Source organism: Lycium barbarum, chromosome 9 (assembly GCF_019175385.1).
Source record: "Lycium barbarum isolate Lr01 chromosome 9, ASM1917538v2, whole genome shotgun sequence".
Lineage (NCBI taxonomy): Eukaryota > Viridiplantae > Streptophyta > Magnoliopsida > Solanales > Solanaceae > Lycium > Lycium barbarum.
Genome location: NC_083345.1, coordinates 116064704 through 116081663, shown reverse-complemented (window position 1 = coordinate 116081663; position 16960 = coordinate 116064704). Strand labels below are relative to the sequence as shown.

The 16960-nt window shown below is 37.3% G+C and overlaps 1 pseudogene; it reads right to left on the bottom strand.

Moving 5' to 3' along the window:
• Window positions 1-14097: 14097 nt before the first annotated feature.
• LOC132612219 (uncharacterized) lies at window positions 14098-16504 on the bottom strand (annotated as a pseudogene).
• Between the last annotated feature and the right edge of the window lie 456 nt (window positions 16505-16960).

Genomic DNA, 16960 nt, shown 5'->3' with positions numbered 1-16960 from the left:
ATAGGACTTTGGCAAAAACTCTTTAGACATTTTTACTATTTAAAGGGTGATGAATTAAGAAAACATGAAAGATGACAAGAGTAAAGATTGATTTCACTGTTTTATGATAGTGTAAAACAATGCTAAGCAAAGACAAAATTATAATTTGGACCGCACGAGAGGGCAAAATCAATCAACTGGGACTCAAGAACGGATTCTGCTAAGATTAAGTATCCAATAAGATAAACTTAAAATCATATGAGAAGAAAGATATCTAATACTTTGTAGCTTTCTATCCAAAATCGTTAGAATAACTTGTAGCTTACAAGTTAGTTGCTACTCAAGATGAACTAATTTAATTTCAATAGAAATAGTATAATTAGTTTCAGTGTTGGAACTTTAGGGGTTAATTATGTTACCAGCTTGTAATCGTTTTCATCATCCCGAACCCAAGGATTTTTTTTTAAATATTTTATTATATTTAAATTTAATATATGGAATATATTTTGCACATATAAACTTATTCAATACGGTTCGGTATTTTTTCAATTTATTTTTATAAAATTAAAAATCAACCTAATTATTCGGTACAGTTATAAATTTATGTAAAAACCGCTGGTTTTATTAAAAAACACTAAAAATCGGTTCGCTACTGTACGGTTCGATCGGTTAAGTCGATTTTTTGAAAACCATTTGTGAGGACCCCACAGTATGGATGAGACCAAGCGACTGTGAGACCCCCCATGACATGCATGCTTGACATACTTGGGCATTGTATGACTTGGGTCGCAGACGGATCGCACAACTATGCCATCTTCACTCTGCAGAGCTACGGGTATCGAACCCGCGACCTCAAGCCTTTTGTTTCCACAAAGGGAACGCCTCTTACCAATTGAGCTGCTTTTGTCACGACCCAGACCCGTGGGCCATGACTAGTGCCCTAACTGGACACCCATACAGACTTACTCACCAGATCGACATATCAAAGACTTATTCAAATTTAGCATACGTTATTATGAACAGATACTGAAAACAAACATCATCTTAAGCGGTCACTTGTACAGACATATCATACCAAAACCGGTAGGCTGGCAGAATACACATCGCCCCGATATACATACATATACAAACATATGGGCCGTTTTGGCCATAATAGCAAACGGGACCGCTTAAGGCACAAATCACAAACATAATCGAACAAACATGACCCATGACCCACATATATGTCTACAGGCCTCTACAAACCATAACAGAAGCATATGACGGGACAGGGCCCCGCCGTACCCTCAAATTGTCATATATACAGAAATATGCATGACAAATGACATGTACCAAAAATATGAGCTTCGGATCAAAGGAGTATTCCAAATAGCAGAATAAGTACCCTACACTGGCGGGTCACCTGAACGAACGTCTGTACCTGCGGGCATGAAACGCAGCCCCCGAAGAAAGGGGGTCAGTACGAAATATGCACTGAGTATGCAAAGCATGAAGTACAGTAATCCAAATCATAACTGAAGTGAAAAGTACAGAATATGGATACAGAATTAATATATCAAAACCTGTGCCGAAAATATATATAATGCAAATAAAAATCATGCATAGGGCTCAGGAACGTGGTCGCCCCTCCGACGCTGGCGCCACAACACATCATACTCCAGAAGGTTTCAAATCTCCGAACATATCATATCATCAGAACATATCATATCATCAGAACACATCATATGCCATATCACATCATAACGCTGTATATAAGCGGTACCCGGCCCTATGGCGAGGTCTCGGGAACCGTAACACATCATACTGCCGAATGTAACATAGTGCGCACGATCACAAAACCGGCCCGGGATCCGGCGAACGATGTAATAGTAGTATGCACGAGCGGAGTAGTGCGGAAACCATATGCATATAAGTACATAAATAAATTTCAAAATCAATAGACAAATATATTTACAAACATCTAAAGGCTCAAAAATAAGATTCGGGTCAATCAGAATTAGTATGAGAGAATTACGAACTTTCACGGAACCTTCTGAAAATATTTCATAAGTCATACTTGGAAATTCAAGTATCATTCATATTAGAAGACTTTCGAACATCATTATGGATCACATATTCATATTAGAAAAATTGCGGATAACATTATGGATCAAATCAAATGGGGACTTTAAGACCATATTTTCATATCGAAGTATTCATCAAAGGCTTTAGTCTTCTCGTTTTTCTTTCGAACAACATTCGGAACATAACAAATAGAATCTTTGAACATCATAAAATATGTATCCAGCCATATGGAATAGCTTATGGAGGTCAAAGATGTTAGCCATCCTAGTGGCTCTAAGAATAGGATTTTCTTTAGGAGCATACTTATACGTTATTTATTCATTCCAAAAAGGTCATGCCAAAAGAAAGAAAGGTAGGCTTTACATACCTCGATCGCTCGCTAATCAAATCCCGAATCAAGTCTCGGGCTCTCCAATATCTACAATAATATTATCAATTACCAAATATTAGCTACAAGTACTTAGAAATCCAATTCTAACTAGTACTTGTCTACAGAAATTTCGGCAGCATCTCTCCTGTAAATTCAACATCCCCGAGAATTTAACTCGGCCAAATTCATCAACAACCATACGAACAATACCAACAACCATACCAATAACATCAAAAACCCAATTTAAAACACATTCCAACACTAGTAACCTTCCTTTCTACATAGTTCATCATTATTCAATTCAACTACGTATTTTCAAGCCAATATCGCCACTTACATATTCATTCACTAGCTCAAGATTATTCAAACATAATTCAAAGACATTTCAAACAATCTACACAATATTCCGACAATCCCATCAAAAACCAATCTTCGACACGAACATTCACAACACATTTTTATCTTCCAATTTCATCAACAACAACAACAATTTGCACCTTAACAACTCCATTCCCATAATTACATAAAAACTATAATAAAATCATAAAATTTCCTACAACAACTTACAACCAAATTTTCATGCCAATCTTGAACCATTATTCTTCCATTTACATCACAAGGCCACCACAACAAAATTAACATACTAAATGAATTTAATTTCTCTTCCTTCACTACACCCACACACACGGCCACACACCCACACACCCACAACACACAAATTTCATACTTTACATTCATTTCCATATACTACAATATATATATATATATATATATATAAGTCTTCCATAAAAGAAAAGATGGAATTTTTACCTTTTCTTCAAATTCTTCACTTGCCACTAAAGTGATTTTCTTGCTAAAATAATTGTACCACGTTGAAGAGGGTCTTGAGCTTAGTAGGAATACTAGAAAATTAAGATTTTTGGATCAAAGTTTGATGGGCTAAAATTTTTTCTTTCTCTCTTCTTATGGCCGAATGGCCCCTTCTTTTTCTCTCAAGTTTTGTTCTTCTTGAAGCTTCTTTGAAAATGAAGAAATTGTGGCCCTTTTCCTTATTTAATAGTCTTGAATTAAATGGGCACATGGGCTTGGGCCCATGGCCGGCCACCCCTTAATTTTGGGCCTCTTTTTCTCCTTTTTTGAGCCCAATTAGTTGGTTAATATTGTAATTCATGAAATAAATTTTCAAAATTTCAATTTTGCCCTTAGCCTCCCTCGATATTTTCGCATCAATATTTCTCATGAACAATATATATATTTGCTAAAACCAAAATATTGTTTTATCTCTTACTAGTCACAATTATTTCAATTTATCCGAATGTGCAAAATTACGGGATATAACATCCTCCCCCCCTTTAGAACATTCGTCCTCAAATGTTAAATTAGCCTTATAGGGTCTTGCACGCATTTCGGGGGAGTTTATTTCTATAGGTAGCATATATAAAATCATTCACCAATCAATGTAATCAATTTCGGAATTTAGATTACCTGTAGGCATAGGAAACAAGTGAGGATACTTTTTCTTCATCTCGTCCTCCGCTTCCCAGGTCATTTCTTCTCTGTTATTGTTTCGCCACAAGACCTTAACAGAAGGTACATCTTTGGTGCGCAATCTTCTCACCTGTCGATCCAAAATAGCTACAGGTTGTTCTTCATAGGACAGCTCCTCAGTTACCTGGATATCTTCTATGGGAAATATTCTGGAAGGATCACCAATACATTTACGGAGCATTGACACATGAAATACCGTATGTACTGCCTCTAGATCAGATGGTAAGTCTAGCTCGTAGGCGACCTCGCCTATCTTTCGAATAATCTGATAAGGCCCAATATATCGCGGACTGAGCTTTCCTTTTCTGCCGAATCTCATTACACCTTTCATAGGCGACACTTTCAGAAATACCCAGTCACCAATTTGGAACTCTACAGGTCAACGTCGTTTATCTACATATGATTTCTATCGACTCTGGGCTGCTAATAACCGCTCCCGAATGAGTTTCACCTTATCGACTGCTTGCTGAATCATATCTGGCCCAATCAAGTTAGTTTCACCCACATCGAACCAACCAATCAGAGATCTGCATTTTCTACCATATAAGGCTTCATACGGTGCCATCTGGATGCTGTAATGATAACTATTATTATAAGCAAATTCAATAAGCGGCAAATGAGCATCCCAGCTACCTCTGAAATCAATAACACAGGCCCGTAGCATATCTTCCAGCGTTTGAATAGTACGCTCGGCCTGTCCATCAGACTGAGGATGAAATGCGGTGCTAAGACTTACCTGGGTCCCTAATCCGTCCTGAAACGATCTCCAGAAGTTAGCTGTAAACTGTGCACCTCTTTGATATACAATCTGGCATAATCCTCAACCGAATAAGTAGTCTTGACCGGAAGAAAATGGGTTGATTTTGTCAGCCTATCAATAATAACCCATATAGAATCATACCTGCGTGGAGTGTGCGGTAAACCTGTAATGAAATCCATATTAATTATTTCCCATTTCCAAGTTGGAATTTCCATTTCCTGTAGCAATCCACCGGGCTTTTAATGCTTGATCTTAACGTGCTGGCAATTTGGGCACTGAGCAACGAACTCTGAAATGTCTCTTTTCATACCATCTCACCAATGTAAACATCTGAGATCATGGTACATTTTAGTGGATCCAGGATGAACAGAATACCTAGCATAATGTGTCTCTCCCATAATCTGTCGCCGCAGCCCTACAACGTCAGGCACATATATCCGACCTCCATATAATAATAATATCCCGTTGGGTGTAATCTCGAACTGAGTCTTCTGTTTATCACGGGCTGCATCTCTGTACTGTACCAGAACAGGATCCTCGTACTGACGTCGTTTTATTTCTTCCATAATAGATGGTTCTGCAATTTCTCGGACAGAAACCCCAATGTTCCCCAGAGTCGGCCAAACGGACTCCAAGACTAGTTAGCTGATGAATTTCACGAACTAATTCTTTCTTTTCTGGCTGTATGTCGGTCAAGCTGCTTGTAAATTTGCGTTCATCTCTTCTAAGTGTTTATCCAAACATAACTTTGTTGCTAATGAGCATAATGGTTATGTTCCTTTCCAAGGCCAGTTCATCAATATCCCAATACGTATATACGTGATATTGCTTTGCCATCTATCGTCCTTCGAAGTCCAACTATACTTATGACAACTTGTTTTTCGGGTTCAGTTAATCTCTTAACTCGCAACTTTTTCCTTATTTCCTTCCCTCACATTTCTTAATGTCAGTATACTTGTCTGTAGCTTTCTTGGATTAGTGATCGTTCCATCAATCATTATTCCTTGTTAGCTCTCCGGCGTGGGCTTCTTATAACCATAATTGGGCATAGCTTTACATATCTAGGTACTATGCAAGTTCTGTTCATCACGGGGAATCGAAACTATGATTAAGGAATATTGAGGCCCGTGTTAGCATAAAGCATTCTCTCCACGTATCTTCCATATATATGTTTTGTATTCCAAGGAGAACTCATATACCTGTAGCCAATCGGTCTCGGGTCTGAGCTGGGGAGCTTCCATGTGAAGTACGCTCCTCCTCATCGTCCATCTGCCATCCGCTCGTCTGACTTACGTCATTGCTCGCATCCGAATCAGAGGAGTATAGGTAACCAGGCAATTCCTGGTTTACTGACGACTAGGACAAGGGACTGGAGTAGTCCGTAACACTCACCGGGGAGGCCTGTCTAACATAGTGCTCCACCACAGGAGCAGCTGGCACGGCCCCAGAAATCTCCTCCTCCGGTGTCCCAGAAGAATACTCGGATGGGTCTGTATCATAACTATCCTCCCCCCTAGAGGTAAGAAACTCTGGAGGTATCGTCGCCGGGTCCTCCGAGGGATCTGTATCGTAACTGCCCTCCTTGGGATCCTCTGCTCTGGGGGGCCAAAAACTCTGGAGGAACTGTTGCTGGGTCCTCCGAAGGATCAGTCTCAATCGAATAGCTGAGGCTCCTCTTACTCGGTCCTGGAGATATCCTGGAGACCTTCTTAGCACCCCCACTATCAGAAGATGTCCTCTTCATCTTTCGTCAGTCTACAATCACCTGCAGGAAGAGGATCAGAAAAAATTTCCCAAAATACTAACGCTATCGCTCTTTTGGAGCCTCGCTGTAAACACAGCAATTCGTTGGAAGGAACCCATCCTAATAAACACAGCTCTATCGCACGATCTAGGAGCGAAGAAAAGTAACATCCTAAATGCCCTGTAGCCTCCTGTTTATAGATGTGGTGCACAACACACCGATAAACAAGACTCTACTAGACACGGCCTGTAGACATTCCGAGGACAAACCGCTCTGATACCACTTTCAATTGGTAAGAGGCGTTCCCTTTGTGGAAACAAAAGGCTTGAGGTCGCGGGTTCGATACCCGTAGCTCTGCAGAGTGAAGATGGCATAGTTGTGCGATCCGTCTGCGACCCAAGTCATACAATGCCCAAGTATGTCAAGCATGCATGTCATGGGGGGTCTCACAGTCGCCTGGTCTCATCCATACTGTGGGGTCCTCACAAAATCCCATGTCCCCACCTAAATATTTCAACATGGCACCTAAATATTTCTAAGTAGCATTTTTTCTTCCAATTAAATTTGATCACCCATTTAAAAGAATTTAACCCGCCCACCCGACCCACTAAATTTTGAAAATTTACGGATCTTCATCATCTTCCTTCAGCTGGCAGCTAAAACTTGCAAGAGCTTCTACAATAAGCGAGGCCACAGTTGAAAAACATTTCACTAACCTTCGATGTTCTAAAACCTGATGGTGAAGGGGATTTTTAATGGGGAAATTTCAGAAACATACAAGTTACTCACTTATATTTCAAAAAAGTAGCCCAAAACTTACATTGAAGCTTTAGTCCAAAAATACTTTTATACAATGTTATGCACTTATATACAAAAGACAGATACATTATGCATATAAGTGTTTGAAGGTGTATAATTTTTAGGTACATATACTAAAAAATATACTTATACAGTATTATACACGAAAATATGCACTTACACACATTTATACAATATTTTATAAGTAGGTATAAAACATAGATCTGGACTAATTACATTGTGTATATGGACGTATAAGCATGTATAATAGTGTATAAGAGATGTGTATACACTCATATACAATATTATACACTATTATACATCCACTACCCCCGCGCCGACCTCTCCACCACTGACTCAACCACCTCCGGTGACTTTCCCACCGATAGCGCGACATGAGATTTCTTACCGGAATTCATCATCAGAGCTTCGTCGTGCAGCAACCACAATGCCGTCGCCGCTACTCCATCTCCGACCAAAATAATCTGGACCAAACCCAACTCCACCAATAGTTCTCGTTCACCGTCAATGATTGTCTGTCAGCGACGTAGTGGTGGTCGGAGATTGCTCCTATTCACAGAGTAGTGGAAAAGATAAATAGAGGCTGCTAATATGGTCTAGCTACCTTCGACGGAATAGATCTAGGGTTTCGGTAGCAATAGGATGCGGAGGAGAGAGAGAGGCGAACTAGATCTAGGGTTCGCGAAGGAGAGAGAACGGGAGAGAGGAGGAGGATTTCTCCGGCGGCGATCAATGTGTAGTAGCAGAGACGACACGGGAGAGAGAGCGAGAGAGAGGACCCTATAACAACCTTGGACGTAACTGACACCCCCAAAAGATAGGATAGCTATTAAGGTAGGATAGTCCAAGGGTATTTCAAATCCATATAAGCACACCATGTCCACCGATGTGGGACATAACAAACCACTGCGCTCTGCATTCGTCGTCCCCGACAGCTGTGCACTAGACATTACTAGCCCCGAGCGAACACTGTCGTATCGGCATCACCATCCAAGACACAACTGACAAAAAAGGTGATGGGTGGCTCCGATAACATTTGTAACAGCCTTGGACATTGCTCATACCCCAAAAGTTAGCTATAAGGTGGGATAGCCCAAGGCTATTTTAAATCTACATAAACACGCTATGTCCACCGATGTGGGGCATCATTTTTTGTAAGATTTAAAAAGGTAGGTCAATTTTGATAGCAGTGTTACCTTAATTAATATACAACGTAATTATCTCATTTTTAATTTTATATCTATAGACACACATATGTTAATAATACAAGTGGAGAAGTGCGCATTGAAACTGGCCACTATGTATTAAGTTGACTACAAAATTAGAGGGATAATCTTTGTGTATTCCGTGTGAAGTCAATTCAGATATGGAAAAAAACCAAAAAAGAGTACCTTATATCAAAGTAAAATTCAGGCAAGAATCATTTAAAATAAATCTCGAAATATAGTTCTTCTCAAGTATAAATAATTGACTCTAATATTTTACCACATTTCTCACCATTCTCTAAATACTCATCAAACACTTTAGCTTGTTTGTTTTGAGTTCTTCCAAGCAACTTTTAAAGTTGACTATATCACATTCTCCAATCTTCTTGAACGAGAAAGAAATACTTTATGGTACTGCTAAAGCACATTGACATAGGAAACAAATGTATCCTCGTAATAATGTAAGTATTCTCAATTGTATTGAACTATGAATGTATAGTCTCAAGTTTAGCGAAATCACCAAACACAATTAATGTACATTTTCTTTTGTTAAGCACACACAATACACAATGTAAAGATATATTACGCTTTTCTCAAGAGACATCAAATTCATGATAAACACTTTCAAGTATAAATATGTTTTTTTTTTTCCTTTGAAAAGCAATTTTTCTCTCTCTGGTGAATAACTCTTTTGAATTCTTCATAGCAGTAGCAACCCCCACTTTGTTGGAATTTTTCTTCGATTGGGTGACTAATCAAAACATCAATATTTCTCTCTTCAAAGAGCACATCCAAAAGGAAAGAGCACATCCAAAAGGTCAAAATTCAAGGGATCCATTGAACTCTCATCTATGAACATGCAGTATTTTTTCTGGAATGTATTTTTGTTTCTGCATTTTGACATCTCCTTCTTTGTTGGATCATGGGTTAGTAATCCTTTTTGAAGATTTTTTTTCTTGCACAATAAAGAAAACTCCATTAAAAAGGAATAATTACTATTTGTTGAAGAATATTCAAAATAAATACAATGGAGTAATTTGTGCTAGATAAATTTAATAAACAATTTAAAGAGAGAAACCATGAAAGAAAATTCAATAAAGAACACATAACGAATAGGCAAGAGGCTTCCAACAAACTATCTTTAGGCTAGTAATTTTCTCCACAATGTGCAAGTCGTTAACAGAAAAATCCATCCCCAGGATACATTGCCTACTCTGAAAATCAAAGTCACACTCTTTGATTTTTTCTACCACAAGAACTCAACCCAATAGAAATGAGATTTTGGAAGAAGTCAACAAGAGGAATGAAGTCATGATGTATTTAATTAGAAGAGGCATACGTTAATAGAGAGTTGTTCGTTCGTAGTGTATTTGGCTTCTACCTAAACTAGATCAGCACGGGTCCAAAATTACTTTGATACTTCTGCTATTTTTTTTCACTTCTTTGTTTAGTTGGAAATTATGTTTAATAATTACTTCTATGTGGCTCATTAATCTAGCGTCATTCCGTACAGTTAGAGCAGAGTATGTGTAACAAATTCTATTTGCATAAGTAGATCCATATCTACAGATGTCTACGCTATAGACTAGCAAAATATGAGGTATTTTACCTGATTTGACATGCTTTATTGTCTATTGTATGAAAGCATAGATGTACTAGCTTCTACCTCCTTACTCCTCATCAGAGGGCATTAAATCAACCTTGAGACGTTGTAGATATTACCTAGCCTTTCCCAATGTCTGCAAATATGATCACAAAAATGAAGATCAAATGTAAATAGAAAACTGTGGAATATTTGGGACTACAAACTTTATTTAATGTGGTAACTTAATCTTTCAATTTGATTTAACTCTTCTTTCCAGTGATATTTGATTTATGTAGTACAATAAGCAGTTTGTCCTGTCTAATGTGACTCAAATTCAAATGCTCACTGAAAAATATGCCTTACGATAGCCAGATGCTTTATCTAAATAAATTGTTGGAATCTTATGTAAAATATGAACTTTGTTTATCTATCTGCTTTGTTGTGCCACTATCCTGTAAGTCACATAATTGTTCAGATCAAAAGTAAAGGTTGTGCTTACTTTTGACTGTGTAGGTATCTCTTATTTTTCCTGGTTGAAATTTTAAGATGAGCATGCAGAACAAACTATTCAACAATTAGCAAATAGTTCTAAATGCATGTCATATTTGCATCTTATTGTTTAGGTTAAAAGGTTGTGTAATTCATTTAAAGAATCCCTGGAAGTTCAGAATTAGTTATCTGGTTCTATTCCATGCTGATAATCTACTTTATATCTCAATAATATGCAGAAAGTTGTGATGAAGAAGATGCATACGCAAGCAACAAAAAGGTTCCTTGCTAAGTTGAAGGTTTTGACACATGTTCATCTTGAACTTAGTAAATTCATTGCTCATAGTGATATATTCATTGCTCATAGTGATATAACATCTTCCTTGATTATAACCTCTTTTGGCACCTGCTCTGAGTATGTGAAAAGAAATATCCATCACGGATGGTTAAACTTACAGACGCCGGCAATCTTTTTGTAATGCAATTTCAAAAAATTCGCAGACTTTCCCATTTTTCAATTGTTCATCTTCAACTTAGTAAATTCATTGCTCATTAGTGATATTACATCTTCCTTGATTATAACCTCTTTTGGCACCTGCCCTGAGTATGTGATAAGAAATATCCATCATGGATGGTTAAACTTACAGATGCCAACAGTCTTTTTGTAATGCAATTTCAAAAAAATTCGCAAACATTCTCATTTTTCAATTGATAAACCTCCTTTCCAGATTTTTCATACTCAGTATGCCAATCCATTCAGTGATATGAGCCATTTAGTTACCTAATGTGATACTTTTCCTTCTGAGTCAGGAATGGTGATTTAGTTCTGGTATACTTGAGATTTAGCAGATGATGAATTATATTTCCTCATATATAATAATAGAAAATATGAGGTAATATTTGACATGTTGAAACCGTCACAGGTACATTTGATAGGATACTGTGCCGGAGGATTTTTGTTCTTATTATACGAATATGCCGAAAATGTGAAATTCTTCCAAGATTCGTTGCTCGATTTTACTACATGCTCTGCTCCTAAAATGCATAGAGACTTGCAAAGGCATATTCGGGTTGGTTGGTTCGGAAAGTCATGGGAGAGGCAAATTGTGTACAACGACAATCCTATATTTGATGTCGATTCATCCACACTTCCATTCCCTGTAAAGGAAAGGCTAACTGCTTACTCACTGGGAATTGTATGAGCAGTAACATCCACATACAAATCCATGAGAAAGTGACAAAAAAAATGGAGAAGAATCTCCAAATTAAATCAATTGTTGTAATCTTATTTTTGGAGGCCATTTTCTCTTTAATGAATTTTCTAAATCTGAGTTCATGTTAGTGTAAAGTTGGTTACTTTATCCTTATAGAAAACAAATGATGATCAAGCTAATAGTATCTTTCTAATTGCGATACAGAGGTAGGATGCTAGCTGTTAGACTAATGCTGCTTATTTCTTTTTCTTAGATAATGCAGTTTCTTATATGTATGAAGAATTATATGATTTGTTCCAAGCAGTTATATTTTTTCATGCTGCATCTTTATAGCTATATATGCTGAACATCGAGCTGTTGGCTTGTTGTAACTTGTAATTCCTCTTTACTTGAAGTGGATAGAAACTTAGGGACTCTGGAGTGGTGTGCCTGCTCTATCTTACAAGTATGGTATAGATAACCTCCGTTTTATATAATACTTATGTAAATTTACTTTTCGCATCAGTTTCTTATTCTGATTATAAAGAAAAAGTTAATATCCTTTACAGAGAATTCTCATCAAATGTTGAGGAATGCATCAGTTAATGAACTTGATAGTCTTCAGATGTAGCAATGGACAGTTAACTGTATGTGTCTCAGACATCGTGCTTTGTCCTTCCTTAACATAACATGGCAGCAGGTACTGCACGAAAGGATCCACAAACATTAACCAGTTATTCTCCTCATATGGACGTAAAAATCCAAGGAGTTGATAGTCGGATAAAATAGAAAGGTGATCAATTTTAAAATTCACAGAATATGTCAAGTGTTTAGCATATGTTACAAGTGGTACAAACAACGACGAAAAGAAATATGTTCCAACGCTTCATTGAAGCTTATCCTTTATCTCTTGATAAACTTCTTTTCCATACAATTACAAAAAGTTCATTGTTGAAGTGGCTTACTCATAAAATCAATTTTGATAGTGACAACATGAAATTACTGCCAAAGCAACTCAAGTTGAACTATCTTTGATGAAAATAAAGTGAGGGGCCAAAAGAGTTCCTCATCGTTTTGCAAATAAATAAAAAAATAAGCACATTGCTGCAGCAGATTTAGCAAAAAGAAAACAATCAACTTTCAAGACTAAAAAGTAGAGTCAGAAATCCTTGCAAAGCAACAATGAAATGAAATTTCACGAATTTGAACAACGCATTCCCTGGAGCAATTTCTGTGAGCATATCGAGAAATTCTCACCTCAATCAACAAGCACTACGGTAAAATGGTGCAAACCTGATCTGCAGTCCCACTTGGCGATGCAGCTACATTGCAGGCCAGGACAATGTGAAGCAGGTGGTATAGCGAGGAACTCTTCCGGTGATATTATAATGGCATATGCAGTCCCACAAGGCCATGGAACAACCAATAGAGAAACATTGAACATGGTATATTGGTATTATAAACATTTGGGAGGAAGCCGACTTTTTACTTATTTTGAATAATGTCAAGTATGTTGCAAAACCGTCTTAGCACTGTGAACTTATCATTGAAGAGATTAGAGAATTGATTCAAAGTGAAAAAAGGTGACACACTATTAAAGAGAAGCCAATGGTGTGGCTGATCCTTTAGCTGGATAAAGTCACCTATGTATGAGAATTTCTTTCGTTGAATTGAAAGAATTTTCTATTGAATGGAAGATGATTTTACATCAACAAGTAAAGGAAAAAAGAAATTATTTAATAGTTCCTTTTGATACTAATTCAAATTGTGTTTTTGTGTCAGAAGAAGGATAGCTATGATGAACAGAAGAAAATTTTCGGCTTGACAAGTTACTTGAGAATTAGAAAGAAAGCCCAAAGTTTACCCCCAATCATGCAACAAAATGAACTTCCTAGTTAGATCCTTCCGCGAGCTCACATGTTACTTGAGAATACTCTTCTCACTTTTTTCTCCTTTTTAGTTCTTATGGGAACACCGAACAGGGGAGAAAATCTCCACAAGTTAGAACCTATTGTTGTAAGCTCATTAAGTACTGAGGCTACCTAGGTTTCACATTGTAAATAAGATCCCTCCTCTTATATAGAAACATTCATTTTACTCGCACATTAGAGGCTTATCTCCTATACTTTTGTCAAAGATTAACCTTTCTCAATCTTATCTTCCAGTTCAATTGTTACCTTTTCTTGAAGAGGTAACAAGTCAAGTCCCCTCTTTGTAACCTTTTATCATAATCTACGAAATATACCAAAAAATTGTTTAAATTGAAAAAGAAAACCAAAAAAAAATTATGCTTATTTTCATGTATTACTCAAGATCAGAAATCTGTTGATATATATTGTATTCATCTCCCACTCGTAGTTATTTGATATTGATAACATGAAGTAACAACAACTAAGGCATAAAGGAAACTTACTCTTGATTTCCTATCAATGACCAATGTCTCAAGATCTGATGAACTCTGTAGAAAGCTGCAAAATCAAGGGAAGTCCAATGGTACTATGGCTGCATTAAGTTTTAAAAATTTCTGGCTTGATGGTGGAGGCTGCCACCCTTCTGATTCCAGTATGGACATGCACTTATAAACCAAATAGATAAAACCAAAATATGTCATAACAAGGAAATGCAACATACTTAACAAATGAACAGCTTGGACTATGACTGTGTTTTGCACATAAAAGTGTTCAAGATTGGTATGGAAATCCAAAGATGGAGTTTTCTTTTAACCAGGAAAAAGTAGAAATTCAGTCAACATCATCCAGAGGATGCAAAATGCAGTATATAACAAAGAGCTCCTTAAAGATGGACTTTAAGAATGGGGAAACCCATTCACATGACTTAAAGAGTATGATCAATGTAAATCAATCCAAATTTTATATGTTGTTCTGTCAATAGCAAACTCTTTATTCTCACAGTTCATAATTGACAGTTCTGTTCAAAAGGTCTTGTTTCAGTCTCATGTTCAACCATGTTGGCCATGACTCATGATAATGTAATTCTTTATTATCAGATTATCTTAAGTAGTGGATGCTAGTGTTCCTAAACTGATGATTCAATAGCAAATAAAAAATTCCAAAAAAGAAAAAAAAAAAGGAATTTTGGATAGTGAAGAGTATGAATAAACCTCAATGCACCAGGTACTCAATTCAAGATTCTCGACATGGGCAACACTGTGGAGAAGTTCCTTCATATTGCTATACTGCTTCTCCAAGCTGTAGTCTCCTTCATCGTCATCTTCACTATTGTCTTCCTCGTTGAAAACAATATCTAAACAAAGGACTGCAGTGACAAGTGCAGGCATATTTCCACGCGGCAGGTGTATCTCACCGCATTGTCCCAAAAGCTGCAAAGTTTGAATAAAGGGGGCTAATATTTCAAGCCAAAGGTCATGATTCTCATTGTAGTAGTTTTTTATGGTCAATTTTCTCAGCTTGACATTGCTGATTTCCAAATGATGGATGCGCGAAAATTCATCTAATTCCAAGCACTCTAAGTTAGGGCAACCAGATAATACGCTGTGTATGACACTTTCATTCAAAATCAGGGATCCAACTGAAAGAGAAACGAGATTTCTCCAATTAACACTACCAGAAAGGTTCAGTTTGCAGCCGCCTAAAACCAAATTTCTCAACTATGTATTCTTATATGCAAACTGAGGAAACTCATAACTTGATATACAATAAAAATCAAGTGTAAAACTTTCAACATTAGCAATTTTAGTTGCAAAATGTACCCATGAATCAACATCTTTAACATACTGCTCGCTGTACCTAAAGTTCCTGAAGATTTTTAGCAAGAAGAAAGGGCTTCTTGTATTTCTGAATGAATATACAATCCATAAGAATGTGTACTTATACATGAGTTCTAAGACTAAATAAGGAAAGACGATATTACACAATCAATTCCTAATCATTTACATCAATACAATATATTCCTAAAATTAAGCTATCAATCTTAATCATCAATATCAAATCAACATCTCAATCTTAATCATTAATACGAAATCAACACTCCCCCTCAAGTTGGTGCAAAGATGTCGCACATGCCCAACTTGCAAACCAGTGTATGAAAAGTCCGTTTGTTGAGGCCTTTAGTAAACACATCAGCTAGTTATTTTTCTGATGACACATGGAATAAACTCAAGACACCACCCGTGACTTTTTCTTTGATGAAGTGTCGACGTGCTGGACTGGATTTCGAGCTATACTGATTGCAGCCTTGTTGTCACAATACAAGGAAAGTTTCCTTTTTTCAGACAATCTCAATTCTTCTAGTAACTTTTGTAACCACAAAAGTTCGCAAACACCCTGGGCCATAGCTCTATATTCTGCCTCCGCACTTGATCTAGCAACTACACTTTGTTTCTGGCTTCTCCAAGTGACCAAGTTTCCACCTACGAGTGCACAGTAACCGGATGTAGACCTTCTGCCATCTAAAGATCCAGCCCAATCTGCATCGGTAAAGGCTTCTATTTGGAGGCAATCATGTCTGGAGTAAAGTAGACCTTTTCTTGGAGCAGACTTCAGATACCGCAAAATGTGAAAGACAGCTTGCATATGAGGATCTCGAGGATCATGCATAAACTGACTCACTAGGCTGACTGAATAGGCTATGTCTGATCCAGTGTGAGAGAGATAAATAAGTCTTCCAACCAGCCTCTGATATCTCTCTTTATCAACTGACTTTCCAACTCCGCTTTGTAGTTTGTGATTGCTTTCAATGGGTGATTCTGCTGGTTTGCAACCTGTCATACCTGTTTCTTTCAAGAGATCCAGAATTTACTTTCTTTGAGAAATAAAGATTCCACTTTTTGATCTAGCAACTTCAATTCCCAAGAAGTACTGCAATTTTCCTAGATCCTTGATCTCAAATTCCTGTGCCAACAACTTCTTCAATCGAGTCATCTCCTTTTTGTCATCTCCTGTCATTACTATGTCATCAACATAAACTATGAGAAGAGTGAGTTTACCCTTTAAATGTCGTATAAAGAGGGTGTGATCCGCATTGCTTTGTTGGTAACCAAAGGAGATCATTGCTTTATAGAATTTGTCAAGCCAATCTCTAGGAGATTGCTTTAATCCGTACAAGGCTTTCTTCAGTCTGCATACATTTCCTTGACTTTGTTTAGTACCAAAACCAGGAGGAATCTCCATGTACACCTCTTCTTCTAAGTCTCCATGAAGAAATGCATTCTTCACATCAAACTG